The sequence below is a fragment of the Triturus cristatus genome, chromosome 11 (assembly GCF_964204655.1).
Source record: "Triturus cristatus chromosome 11, aTriCri1.1, whole genome shotgun sequence".
Lineage (NCBI taxonomy): Eukaryota > Metazoa > Chordata > Amphibia > Caudata > Salamandridae > Triturus > Triturus cristatus.
Window position 1 is genome coordinate 373,631,916 of NC_140594.1, and position 13,988 is coordinate 373,645,903.

Here is a 13,988-nt window from a genome sequence, read left to right on the forward strand (position 1 = left end):
AGCCTACGGTTGGTGGCAGAGGAGGAACCTAGGGTGCATTCCTGTAAATCGATGCAATGTGTGGCAGGCCCCATAGGGGGCCTGCCACATGGTGCAGGGTTTTACACTCCCTCCCCCCCGATTTCTTATGGGTGCCTGTATTACGGCTGGTTTATGGCCATAACACAAGCTCCCAAGTATCCGACCAAACAGTAGTCAGTCGCATCATAATCAGACAGTCGGAACCACTGACGGGAGGTAAGTCGGTCGGAACTCCAACCAACATCGTAATAAACCCCTTAGTGTTATCCATTAATAGAATCACACAAATGACCAATAGGGATCCACATGCCCAGAAGAATTCCCCAGACTGCTAAGGCTAATATATATGGGCAGAAACATTTTGGCAGATAGGAAATGGGTGTGAGTCATTGGTCTCGACTTACCCATTTAGTTTAGGTTTTTAATCATACTTAGTGTCCTGTTGAATAAAGGTATTGTCCTAGGAACACCAAGGTATATTTGCTTTCAATCTGGATACCCTCTTCTGTCGGTGTTTTCCAGTAAGATTTATTTAAGACCTTCCTCCTTCTGTTATAGTCTTCGAGGAGGTCGAGTCTGCCTTCCATTAAGGATGACCTTTCCCAGTTAGAAGAAAAAGTTTTTGTCCCCACCCCCCAAAAAATCTTAGGACATGCACTAAACTAAATAAGTTGAAGCATAGAGTACACCACACAGTTTGCTCTTAAGCCTTCACTCTAGAGGCCAATCCATGTCTTAATTAGGCATTTGTTTGGTTACCAGGTTTGCGATCATTTTAGAGCCGGTCATCACGCCAAAGTTATTTCTCTTTTCATTTCATTATAGAGAGGGTTACGGATGGAAATTGGTGGAAGGGTAAACATCTGGTGTGCAGATAAAAGTTAAATCGAATGTATCGCATTGTGACATTTATATAGCTTTAACCACTCTGCAATCAGTGTGCTAAAAGGTAATAAGGCCTTATCCTGATGCCAATTTTATTTTACCATTTATTTCTGATCACCTGGATTTTCTGTTCTCTGTGCTTGTTTTGCCACCAGAACTATTAAATAGACAAAACATTCTTCTATTAAAATTTGTAAGTAGCGATAAGGCGCAGGTTTGTGTTTCTGACCCTAATGTTTGCAATGGGATATGCTTTAAAAAGAAAAAAATTTAAAGAGTTGGAAACTACAGCTCACTTTTATGTAACTATTGTTTTACACCATTAATTTCTCAGTGCCGTGAGATCAAAGCTTCTCTGCTCCATTACTGGTCTTAAACACAGCACCAAATGACAGTTTTGTAAACTTTCAGTACATTGCCAGTGATCTATTCTGTATAAGTACAGCATGTATACCCTTGATGGCAGTTGTGTATCTATGTGTGATATTGAAGCAATTAGAACTTTTTCACTTTCCAAAGCCATATTTTCATGTCTAGTGGACTAGGCTTTTTTTGTTACTGTTTTTAGGTTTCACCTGCACATCGCTTACGCTGTTCTCGCTTGGTTTCGCCTGCACAGCTGTAGTGCTGTGCTTGAAAAATGTTTTGTAATTTAAAAAAATAAATTCTCAAAAGGAGCTTAGAGCCAATTACTTGGCCCCAGCATAACAAAGTGGAAAGCAGAATTCCTATAATGGGCTGAGTGTGAAGGAGTGATTAGGTTACAAATAGCGAAACGAACGGGGAGTGAAAAGGCACTGGAAAGGGCGAGAGCTTGGGAAGCGCTTGTTGTAGCACTCAAATCCACCGAAGAGGATGCGGATGATGCATCTACAGGTGACTCTGTGGCAGCCATGGTCTAACACATAGGTAGCGCTAAGACCACCACGATCTGTAGCCTCACATTCAGCAGTGGCGCTAGACAAGCAAGCTAGGTAACACTCAGCTGCAGCTGCCTCCCATTCAAATATGTCGCCCCACTGAGATAACAGTTCTACTGACCTCTTGCAGCCCTCACCTAAGTGACATGCCTGAGGGTTGGTGAGGGAGGAAGGGTGGGGGGATAGTTGGGGAAGGGAATTTACAATGGTTGAAAATACTTATTGTGATGATTGTATGATGTGCCCGTAAAGTTGGCATGGACATCCTATGGTGCCTCAACTGTGCCTCAAATAACCTGAGTTAAACTGTGACTTTGCTAAATGTCTGGGGTATGTAACCGGAACCCCCTTTTTGGATATACGGAAAATCTATAAAACATTTTTTTTTTAATAAAAACATCAGGTTGCACTTCCCCCAGGTTCGGTTGCTGTTCCCTGGAGCTTGGATCAAGTACCCTTTCTGGTTATCGGTCAGTGACTGGCAGCCAGTGTCCTTCCACTGGCGGCAAGCTTCCAAGGGACTTTTAGAAAACATTGATCCCCGCACTCCATACGAGTGCATGTGTTCCGTATTTCCACACACAACGCAGGAACATACACAATAAGTGTGAAAAAGAGACCTTTTTTCCCGAGGCAATATGGCGATCATACAGTGCGTCCGTCTTAGCGCTCCCTTCTCAGCTCTCGGTGTGTGTAACACTTGGTAACATATCGGGGAATTGAAGCTTGCAAAGTGAAATTTGACAGCAGATTAGAAATGTGGTTTTACCTGTACTACAGATCTCTTCCCCCGCTGAACACATGCCGGGCTTTGCGAACAGCCTGGGGAGAAGAGACTTGAGCTGTACTCACAGCTGCTGTATCTGCACTGCAGACCGTGCCACAGTTGAACGACGCTCTCAGTGGTGTCCTGCTTCGGTGTTACTGGGGAAGGAGTATTCAGCCCAAAAGATCAAGACTGCAGTGAGAGAAAGCAGATGCACCAAGGACAACGGGCAGTCGCACCCAGTAAATCGAGACAGGCAGTGTGGAGGTTAGAAAACTGTTGCCAAATGCCCACAAAGGTGAGTATGCCTCTTTGCTGGTGCTAATGCATATGAAGGCTTCCAACCAGGGAGACTGGCTTCGAGGGCAGCGAGGACCACCTTTACAGCAGTCTATTGCCAAATATTTTGGAAAATGAGGCAGGGGCTGAGAAAGAAGTCCTAGATGGTGGAGGCCAGGTGGACACAAGCAGTGAGGAGGCCAGTGGGGATCGCCATGTTGGATCTGCAGTGAAGGCTGCGTGTGATGAAACTTCTCCACTACAGTCACACAAAGCTGGTAAGGAAAATCTGGAGGACAAAACGGAGGGGTTATTAAACCGAGAGACTGCAGCACCTGCAATAAAATAGGTCAGTGTGGGGGGCCTGCCTATTGTAGGTAGTAGTAAAAGATACAAACTCTGCTTGGTCTTCTGCCCCGATTAAACCAGATAAATTTATAACAAAAGCTGTGAGGGAAGTAGGAAAGGAATCAGTGGGGCTGCACCCTCCCAATATAGTTTCTCCGGCTAACGCTAGCCCTCTTCCATCAACGATCTATCACCACCAAATACACCCTCAAGCTCATGGTTTATCTCCCCAATAACCGGCAGATAAATGCTCTTGGCACCACAGTAGACTCCCCCGAACAAGAGGATAAGTACTTTTCACTGACTGAATTTTCTGACTCCCGAATTCGAGCTCTGATGAACTGGAAAAAGACCTGCTATCATCTTCAGGGACTTCAGAGGCCTCAGAAGCCAGTTCAAGTAGTACACTTGATGAGCTATATGGTACGGGCTAGCAGAAGAAATGTCAGAGGAAAAAGTCAAGAGGGGAAAGTTCTAAAAAGAGGAGCGAAGGACAGAATACATTTTCAGTAGCTCAAGCTTTAAAGTGGGACTATTCCACTCTAAGGCAAGTTTTCCTGAAGAACCCTGTGGCACATAAGAACTCACCCGCAGAAAAATTATCACCAAGCCCCTATTGTTGTAAGGGAACCCTCACTGTGTCTCATATATAACTCCATCAGACAGCTACAGGATGAGACCCATATTGAGAGCCGGAAGGCGTGTCTTGACAGTAAAAAACTTCAAGGGGCCATCGGAAAAGTCAACAAGACCTGTGTCGTAATAGGGGATAGGATTTCCTCTGTGGAAGAGTAAGCCTCGATGCTGGAGCAAGATGTTGGGGCACTTCATGGCCAATCTGATTGCAGCAAGCGCAGATGTATGACCTGATTTGGAAGATGGAGGACTTTGAAAATAGACAATTATCCACTCAATGTTTAGTAAACACTCTACAAACAAAGCACCGAAGCCTAACGACAAAACACCAAAAGAACCAACAGGGGCACAAATGATAGACTCCTTGGCTAAAGACACATTTCCCCTTCCCATAAATTTGTTACCCTCAACCAGTCCATTAGAGTCCCCAATTCAGTGTGTAAATAGGTTCTCAGTTCTGGCAGACATCATTGATGCTGCAACGCCCCTGATTACCACTGTACTGCCCCAATCACAAATCGTGAATAACGAGGAGGCACATGTATCTTTGCAAGGGTTATATCAGCTTGTCACCTCGCTTAGACACGATATAGGAGCTATGAGAGTTAAGATCGAAGAACTAGTGGATGTGGTTAAAATTCTGAGCCCCAGTAACACCTTCCTCAAGCAGCCCCTATGCTCCACGGTAGATGAGCGCCCATCCCTCCAGCGACCCTCTTAAAAAGAGGTGGTCGACCACCTGCACGTCTCGCTACAAAGATTGATGTAGCTTTTCCTCCCCCTAACAGCGTACAACATAAGAATTTAATCTCCTGCCCACAGAACCCAGTCCCAGTACAAACTCACGCACGCCGTATTACATCGAGAACTGATTTAGTACTGACACACTCAGCGGCCACTCATACATTAAATAATTCTACGCATTTTTCTCACTTAGAAGGGAAAAAAGTATATATGGTTAATGTCTCCAAATTAGATATTGCGGCTGGTTATGAAAGTGAGGAGTCATTAATCAATAAAGCAATACATTGGATTCGTCATGTATGGGGATTCCGCTCTCTTATTCGGGAGGACATCGTCAGGGCTAGAAGATGTGCAGTACGTACACATCTACAGGACCACATCGAGCTTACCCTGACCAACACCAATTTGGCAGAAAATCTTATTTCACTTGAATTCCGCACTTGCTCACCGGATTCATCATCAATACAGCTTAGGCGTTCTCCAGTAGTTTTTTCCTTAGAAACATCAAGTGACAAACATCAGACAAGGGTGACAAGAGGCTCGTCATCTTTAGACGCCAACGACTGACCATCAAACATGAGTCAGGTAGAACAATCATTGCAGGCCTTACTAACACCCGCCGATCAAACTCCCCCAAATGACCCAAGTATTCAACAGGCACTAACCATAACCCCAACCCCAAGACTTGTCCCTGCATCGTCAGCTAAAAGTTATCTCGTGGAATGTTGCTGGAACGATCTGATAGAAGGCCACGACATTTGTATTTTCCAAGAAACATGGAGTATGGTTCCGCTATACAAATTGGGATATAGCTGTTACCACATGCCAGCTACCACTAAAGGGAGGGGTCGTCCTTCGGGAGGGTTGATCATATGGGTTAACATTGCCCTCAATTGCAGAATTACCAGCTGTCAAACTTTGAGCCCAGACATTATGAATATCACTATAAAGGGACCAGGAGGAGGGGATAACGTTGGACCTGTTCAATGTTTACATAAGGGGGACAATTGGGGGTAACATTTCTCCCATTTTGACTCTACTCCAACAAGGCCTATCAAACTGTTCACCTCACTCTAGAATAATAGTTGCTGGCGATTTTAATAGTACTTTCGAGCCTCTTAGTACAGAAGATTTTTTAGGGATTGAGGAGGAGGACAACAACTGGGGTGTTCCCCTACTAACTATACCACCGGTAAAACGATGGACGCAGGTGGCCATTCAATTAAACGCGCTTACCTTAGAATATGGTCTAAGGGCCGTGAATGGCAGGACCAACTCAGATCCTCAGGGAGCCTACACCTACAATAGATTAACCTGCCCATCCCGCATTGATTACATCTTAGTAGACGTCAGATTCTGGGGGCATGTTTTAGATATGGAGGTGGGCAATACAACCGAGAGCGACGATAACCCTCTATCCATATCATTGAGGTCTCCATGGACACTCGATTGCTCTAAACCATTCAATCACATGCACTTCGTGACCAAAGATGTGATACCCTCAAACTCGAGAACTTTGAAATGGCAAAAGGTAGCCCTGGAAGAAGCAAAACTGGAGGCCATTAGACAACTCCTTCACAAAAACACAATAGAGTTAAAGGAAGGAATTGCAGTGGGACCGAACCACGCCCTTAGCATACATTTATGAACTATGGAGTAAATTTCTAACTACTTACAAACTCCGAAAGGGCTCCCTAAACCTGCCGTACAACCTAGAAGATATCAAAAGTGGTATACTAAAGAGTGCAGACTTATGAGGAGGGCCCTGTAAACAGCGATTAGAGCCAAGAACAGTTTAGCTATCAAAGCTGCAAGACTCAAATATAGAGAGACTCCGCATCAAGCGAAGCTGGACTGAGACGAAATTCGGCGTGATCTTAAAAACGGCAGCCTAGTAAGGGACACTAACCTTTTTTGGTCAATTGTTAGACAGGCAACCAAGGGAGAGGCAGACCAAATCCCCAACCATATTTTACCCCAGGACTGGTATGATCACTTTCGTGACCTATACTCTGGGTCTAATAACATAATTCTGGAAGGACAATATGGTTTCCCTCCATCAAGTCCTGGGAAGGGCAGCGACGATTTATTTACTTTAAAAGAAGTCGAGTCGGTTATAAGGAAGATAGTGCCTGCCAAAGCCCCGGGACCTGATGGCCTCCTAGGTGACTTGTTCCTAGCTGATCGGGACAATTGGGCCGAGTATGTCCTTCTTATTAATTCCATTTCAAGAGGCTGCCCAATCCCTGATTCATGCAAGGGAGCGGAGGTAGTCCCAATTTACAAAAAGGGGGACAGGGAGGACCCTTCCAACTACAGGCCAATTAGCCTCACAGATGCAATGCAGAAGATAGTTGGCAGGGTCATATTACAGAGAATCCAGTCGTGGACTGAGGAGCAGGACATTCTTTCCCAGTATCAGGTGGGTTTCCGCTCCAACATAGGAACGGTTGATCAGGTCTTCAAACTTTCTCTGATTTATTGGAAGGTGGTGGCAATTGGCAAAGGCAGTCTTTACCTCGCCTTTATTGATTTAAAGACTGCCTTTGACCTGGTCCCTAGGAACAGGTTATGGCAAACTCTGCAAGATCTGGGCATTCCTCCAATGATCTTAAATCTCTTAGTAAGGCTGCACGAGGACAACTATGCTCAGATAAGATTGGGGTCCCAGGGACAACTCACTGATAAGATTTCAGTAAACAGGGGAGTACGCCAGGGCTGTGTGATGGCACCCACCCTGTTCTCGTTATACGTGAACGGAGTGGTCAAATTCTTGCAAGAAGTACCAGCTGACGCCCCGGCCCTGGCAGGTAATAAGGTACCAACTCTCCTGTTTGCTGATGACACACTGCTGATTTCAAAAACTCCGGCAGGTCTCCAAAAGCTTTTGAATAAGTTTCTACTCTTTTGTAACACCCAGGGACTAATCATAAACACATCTAAAACAAAATGTATTACTTTTAACCCCCATAAATCATTTAAGAACAACATCACTCTAGATCAGAGCTTTCCAAACTATGTGTCCCGACACGTTACTGTGTATCTGGAGATGTGTGGGTGTGTCACAGAAGACTATGAGACGCGGTCTATTTATCATGCAGGACAGTACTGCGCACGTGATTGACACAGTACCTCTTCCCACAGAAGAGGAGGAGCATCGCGCTGCTGTACTCCCTTCTGGATGTAGCTGTGGCTGAAGTATAAAATACAGTGCTCACGCTCGTGTGGATTTTATTTTTAAATAATTTGTTTTCCTCCATTTATTTCCAATATCTTCGTCAAACTTGAGATGAGCTGTAAGGTCCTTGATTCTGCTGATTTTCACGCTGCAGTATTTCATGCCCGAAAAACAATCTATCCTCGGGCACCATTTATCAATAATGAATTCGGTGCAATGTATGTTAAAACCTCAAATACAATTAGAAATGCGGTAAGTGAGAACAATATGAAATAACAGACAAGGAGGGCCACGGGCAGAGGCAGATAACTCACACAAGGTTTGATGAAAAGACGGAGGAAGGCATATGTCGGTGTGTCAGCCGTAGCGCCGATGTATGGCACAGCAGAGATAATCTTCTGTTGCACAACAATGGTAGGTGGTGATTGGATACATCCGGTTGATAAGGAAGGCACACAGTAGTGTGGAGGTCCACCTGCCTCCTGCCCAACCGAAGAAGGACCCTCGTCCCTATTGCAGGCTGGGCTAGGCACACCAATGAAAGTAACGCACATTGGGGTCCAAACTGAAGTTTGCTAACCGTTCTCCACTACCCTTGAGAGAACCAGAGCAGCCCTGCCAAGTGTCAATTATCTGCTGTTAAGCTACATCGAATACCTTGTTACCGCATTCCGGCAGTTAAATATTTTGTCACACACATCATAGCGGCAACAGTTGCTCAAATTACTTTTACCATACAAAATATTTTTCAGCTGCTCACTGAGCATGTCGACTGATCTGGTCTTTGTGACTCAAGTTTTTAACTTCTGCTGCAGCTCCTGTGACCATGCCAGGTCCGAGGAGGGGTCACAGGTTGTCAGCCTTATGCTGCCAGAGACGGGCATTCTCCCAGTGCACATGAGCATCTAATTATAAGACTGAATTACCGTGTCACGAACAGCTGCATGTCTAAAAAGTGTGTCACCAACATAAAAAGTTTGGAAAGCACTGCTCTAGATAGTATCCATCTTGAGAAAGTCGCTACTTTTGATTATGTTGGCATACGCCTCTCAGAAAAAGCACAGTGGAAGTTCCATCTTGATAAAATGCTCCTGAATCACAAACGAGTGGCCGGGGCACTGAGCAAAGAACATCGTTTATAGTTTAGCAGACCTATTGCCCCGGCACTCATTGTCTATGGAGCTGAGGCAGTTAGCTCGGCCCTTTATGGTGCCGAGCTGTGGGGTTTTGATAACCTCAATGAGCTCAGCTGATCAGAAAACAAGTTTTTTAGGGACTTGATTATGTTACCGCAGGGCACACCCTTAACCCCTCTGATATACGATCTGGGTAGGCGCCACATTAAAGACCTGGCTAAACTGCGCCCCTTGTTGTATTGGGCGCGCCTAAGGCGGACTCCTGAACTCACCAAATATGCTGAAGCTTTTACCGAAATAATGGGGCTGGACACTGGTAAAAAAATAAAATGGATCTCTAATGTTAAGGCATGGATGATGACTCTGGGCCTCAAGGAGTCATGGGATACCCAATCACCACCAAGTAAAGCTGAGCTCAAACGCATCTATTGGGACTGGATAGATTTTAGAGATCTTAGCAATCCAAACCTAGGAAGGCTCACAGAAGAGTTTTTTCAACATAAGCCATCTAGAGGCCTTGAACCCTACCTGGATGTAATCCAGACTCCAAGGGATAGGGCACTATACACCCAATTTAGGTTTGGCTCGCTTCCTGTCCAAGAATTTACCGTAAAGTGGTCCCCCTCTGATCAGATTGTCACGGAATGCCCATCCTGCGGGACCGCCAAAGAGAGTATTGCACACCTTATGTTTGCCTGCCCTGCTTATGCTAGTGCTAGGTCTTGCTGGCTTGTGCCAATCTGTAAACAATTAGGTATTCTAGACCATTGAGTCGCCCTACGTATATTAAGAACTGACCCAAGAACCCTATATGTTTGCGGAGTCGCGAAGTTCTTGGGCCGAGCATGGCTACTCAGGCTCATGGCTATGCGAAGGGCGTCCCAAAATCAACAAGGATTACCATAGAGCACGAATAAAGGATCATTGAAATTTGTAATGTCATGTCTCGCCCTTGATAATGAATATTAATCATCTTAAATTTTATTATTTTAAATTGTATGAATTAATACGGTTTTCTTAAGCACTAAATAGCTTTAGTTTTAACTTCTGGGGGACACATTTTATTGTTACATTTTTTATATTATGATGTGACGAATCATATTTTTATTCTAAAACTGTTTGTATTGTGATGCTTTTGGGCCATGGGTGGTGGAGGGCAGGCAAGGGCTCGGGCAACACCGGAGGAGAGGTGATTATACCTTACGTTTCATTGTAGGTAGCAGCGGGGGAACAGGTTTTCAAGTGAAACTCAGGAGATCAGCAATGATGTATCGAGCCACCTGAGAGACCTACACTCAACAAGAGGATCACGTTCAGACTCCTCACCCACGCACACAAATCCCTCCACGACCTGGGCCCAAGGTACCTCAACGACCGCCTGACCTTCTACACGCCCACCCGCCAGCTACGATCGGCGAATCTCGCCCTCGCCGTCGTGCCTCGCATCCAGAGAGCCACCGCCGGAGGAAGATCCTTCTCCTACCTTGCGGCTAAGACATGGAACTCCCTGCCCGTCCACCTGCAGCTGACCCAGGACCACCTCGCCTTCAGGAAACAGCTCAAGACCTGGCTGTTCGAGCAGTAGCAGACCCCCCTCCCCAAAGGCCTTGAGACCCTTCTGGGTGATTAGTGCGCGATATAAATGCCATGATTGATTGATTGATTGATTGATTGAATAAGAAATATGAGTAAAACAAGGATAGCATCTGTCAATATCTGTGGGCCAAATTATAACTGTAAGAGGAGAAAGGTGGCTAAAGATTTAAAAGTACTGGAGGCTGACATACTCTGTTTCCAAGAGAGACATATAGAAGAATCAAGGAAACATTTGCTTGAAACTATAGGCGTTAAACTGGTTGGGTGCACAACTCAGCAGTATGGACCCGAGGGTTTGCAATTATGGCACACAGCAATGTTTTTCAGATTCAATCATACAATCAGACAGGTTTGGAAGACGGGTGATAACTGAATGTCAGCATGCAAATGGTCTTTTTACCCTTCGGGTCAGTAGTTGACAACCTGTCAGTTTTTGACTGGCTGAACACTGAACTAGCAGTAATGCCAATCCCGATAGTGATATGTAGGGATTTCAATTTTAACTGAGATGGAAGGTGGCTAGAGAAAGGGACACACTTATACTCAGGTCGGAAGTCAAGAGTTTTAGGGTCCTTGATACATCCAGGGAATAACTATTGGCTGACAGATGCTTGGAATAAGCTTAAAGCCCCAGATCTGGGGTACACTTATGTTTCTGCACCGCACAGTCTCATGCCCATTTGAACTATGTTTGTCTCACATATTGTTTTGCACAGGTTTCAGGTTGAAAAATTTCCCAGGGTCATGATTGACCATAACACTGATTCTGGAGTTATCCCGGACGGGCCAGCGGCCTATAGTACTGAAATGGACTTTTGAGCATGCACTACTCATGGATGAAAACTAAATACAGCATATAAATGGTTGGATCTCTGGCTTTTTTTCTAGATTAATCCAGGCTTTTTTTCTAGATTATTTGAGGGAGTGCATCATTCAGGGCAGTGTGGGATTCCTTCAATACCAGAGTGTGAGGGCAAGCTCTCAGCTTTGGTTTAAATCACTGAAAACATGAAAACCAGCATCTTGTAGAGCAATATCGGGCCCTGGAGGAAGCCAAATCTCAGTTGATCTTAGAGGCATCTGAAGGGCGTGATATCGAGGGGGCTCAACACAAGGTACTGCTGGCAAGGGCAGGAATTACCGATGTCTCGGGAAGGAAAGCCGCCGAGAAACATATGTTTTTTAAAGGGAGTGCTATGAATATAGTAAGTGGGTGGGGCACAAGTTGCCTGTCCATATGTGGCAAAAAAGACACACAATGTGAAATAAAGGACCATCAGGGAAGCATGGTCTCTGACCCTGACGGAATTTGGGAGGTATTTCAGGGATTCTTTGAGAGGTAAATAATGAAGAAATAGACAGTGATAACTTATAACAGGATATAAAATGCTTTCTCAATTCAGTCCCCTGTGGGACTCCTAGTGTGGAGGACCAGTGTTTACTAGACGCCTCTTTCTTGTTGGAAGAGGTGCAAACCACTAGTACGGATCTGCCATTGGGGAAAGCAGGAGGAGTGGATAAGATCCCCTTAGAGTTTTACAAGGTCTTTTTCAGAGAATTAAAATCAAACCTGCTATTTAAATTTTTGCAGATGATTCAAAAGGGCCAAACCGCCGCAGATTCATGGTCAACAGCAAACATTATTGTTTTTCTGAAAAAGATTAAACCACCACAAGAACCAGGGTCTTATAGGCTGATAACCCTTATTAATAGTGATACCAAAATCTATTCTAAAATTCTAGCATCACAATTGAGCCTAGTCATAGCTAATTTAGTTTCACCAAGAAAGCACAGGTTTATACCCGGGAAGAGAGCCACAGACCATATTCGCCGCATCATCACACTGATGCTGCAACTGACTCTGGGAACCCTATGGCCTTGATACTATTAGATCCAGAAAAGATATAGGGTTTCCTGGAAATTTCTACGGACAGTAAGGCGGCGATTTGGAAGAGGACTCTGGTATATCAAGGTGGTGAGAGCAGTATATCAAAGACCAACATCCAGATTCCAATTGATGGGTGGGCATTCAGGGAAAATTCAAATTCAAAGTGGCACCAGGCAGGGGTGTCCCTGTTACCCTTTATTCTCCGCACTGTATATCAACCCATTAACTTGGAAATCAGACCTGAACCCTTTGATAGCATGATAGCACCCTCGCAATATCAGGGCTGGGATACTAAGGTGCTTGCATACGCAGATGATGTGGTGATAGTCATACCCAGCTCAGCGATGGCCTTAAAGCAAATTGAACGAGAGGCTCAGGTATTTGAGTGTTTCTCAGGTTATCTGTTAAATAAAAGTAAAACCCAAGTAGTTCTAAACAGGAATTTTCAATTTAGTGAAGATAGGGAAGTCGAGAAGGCTCTTTATTTGGGAGTCACCTTAACGGCTGAGCTGGATCATCTGGCTGAAGTTGATTTAGCCCCCGTTATCTGGAAGACAAATAGGGATCTACAATGAATAAACTACATCTGTCTCTAGTGGGCCATAGCAACGTTATTAAGCTGATCTTCTTACCAAAAGTGCTGTATCTGTTCAGAGCCATTCCTTTGGAATTCAATAATCATTGGTTTAAGTCCTTGAACAACATGATTTTTTTTACTTTTTTTTTGTAACTTTATTTTTTAATTTTCAGAAATACATATAGCTGCATAACAGTTAAGGATACAGTTATGAGCAACATGATTATATGCTATTTTTAGGCGTATTAAAAAAATTAGAAGGGTTTTAGGCCGAGTCCTATCGTGGGATCTTCCATTTGACCCGCGGTTGTTCCTTCTCCATAGTACTGATGGGATTGGTGGAAACCGGTATAAGCAACATTTGCTCTTCCTAGCCCTCACCAGACGAGACATTGCCCAGTTGTGGAAGGGAACGTCCCCTCCAACAATAGGTGGGTGGAAGAAAGCCCTAGATAGATGCCTGGGAGCAGAGTTTGTGGTTTTGCTGTCCCGGGGCCTTCCCCATAAGCATAGAAAAAATGGTCCAGCTGGGCGACTTACTGGGGCATAGATCTACCCCCCTACCTTCCACAGACCCCTCATAAGGTTGTCCTCCTACATACGATTGACTTTTGAGCAGCCTAGACAATGTAACACTACCGTCCGAACTTACCCACACTCAGATTTGCTGAGCTTCACGGGGTCTGGGACTCCCTGTGCCATGGTTTTGTTGTTTTGCCTGCAGGTTCTGCAGGCGTTACAGTTTCACGTATATACTGATACTCCTGATAATATATGCCTTCAAAATGTATACAGAGGGCCACAACTCATTATGTACCATAAAAATTCAATAAAATATGTTTTAAAAAAATTAGAAGAGTGCATATGTATCTAACTCTCCCCAGGGAAATAGGTGGCTGGGCAGTACCGGACATCCAACTCATTTCTGGGCAGTGGCCCTTTAATATATGTGCTCACTCTTTAGGGATCAAGGAACAGATTGATGGGTGGGGGGAATTCCCCCCTATATATGGA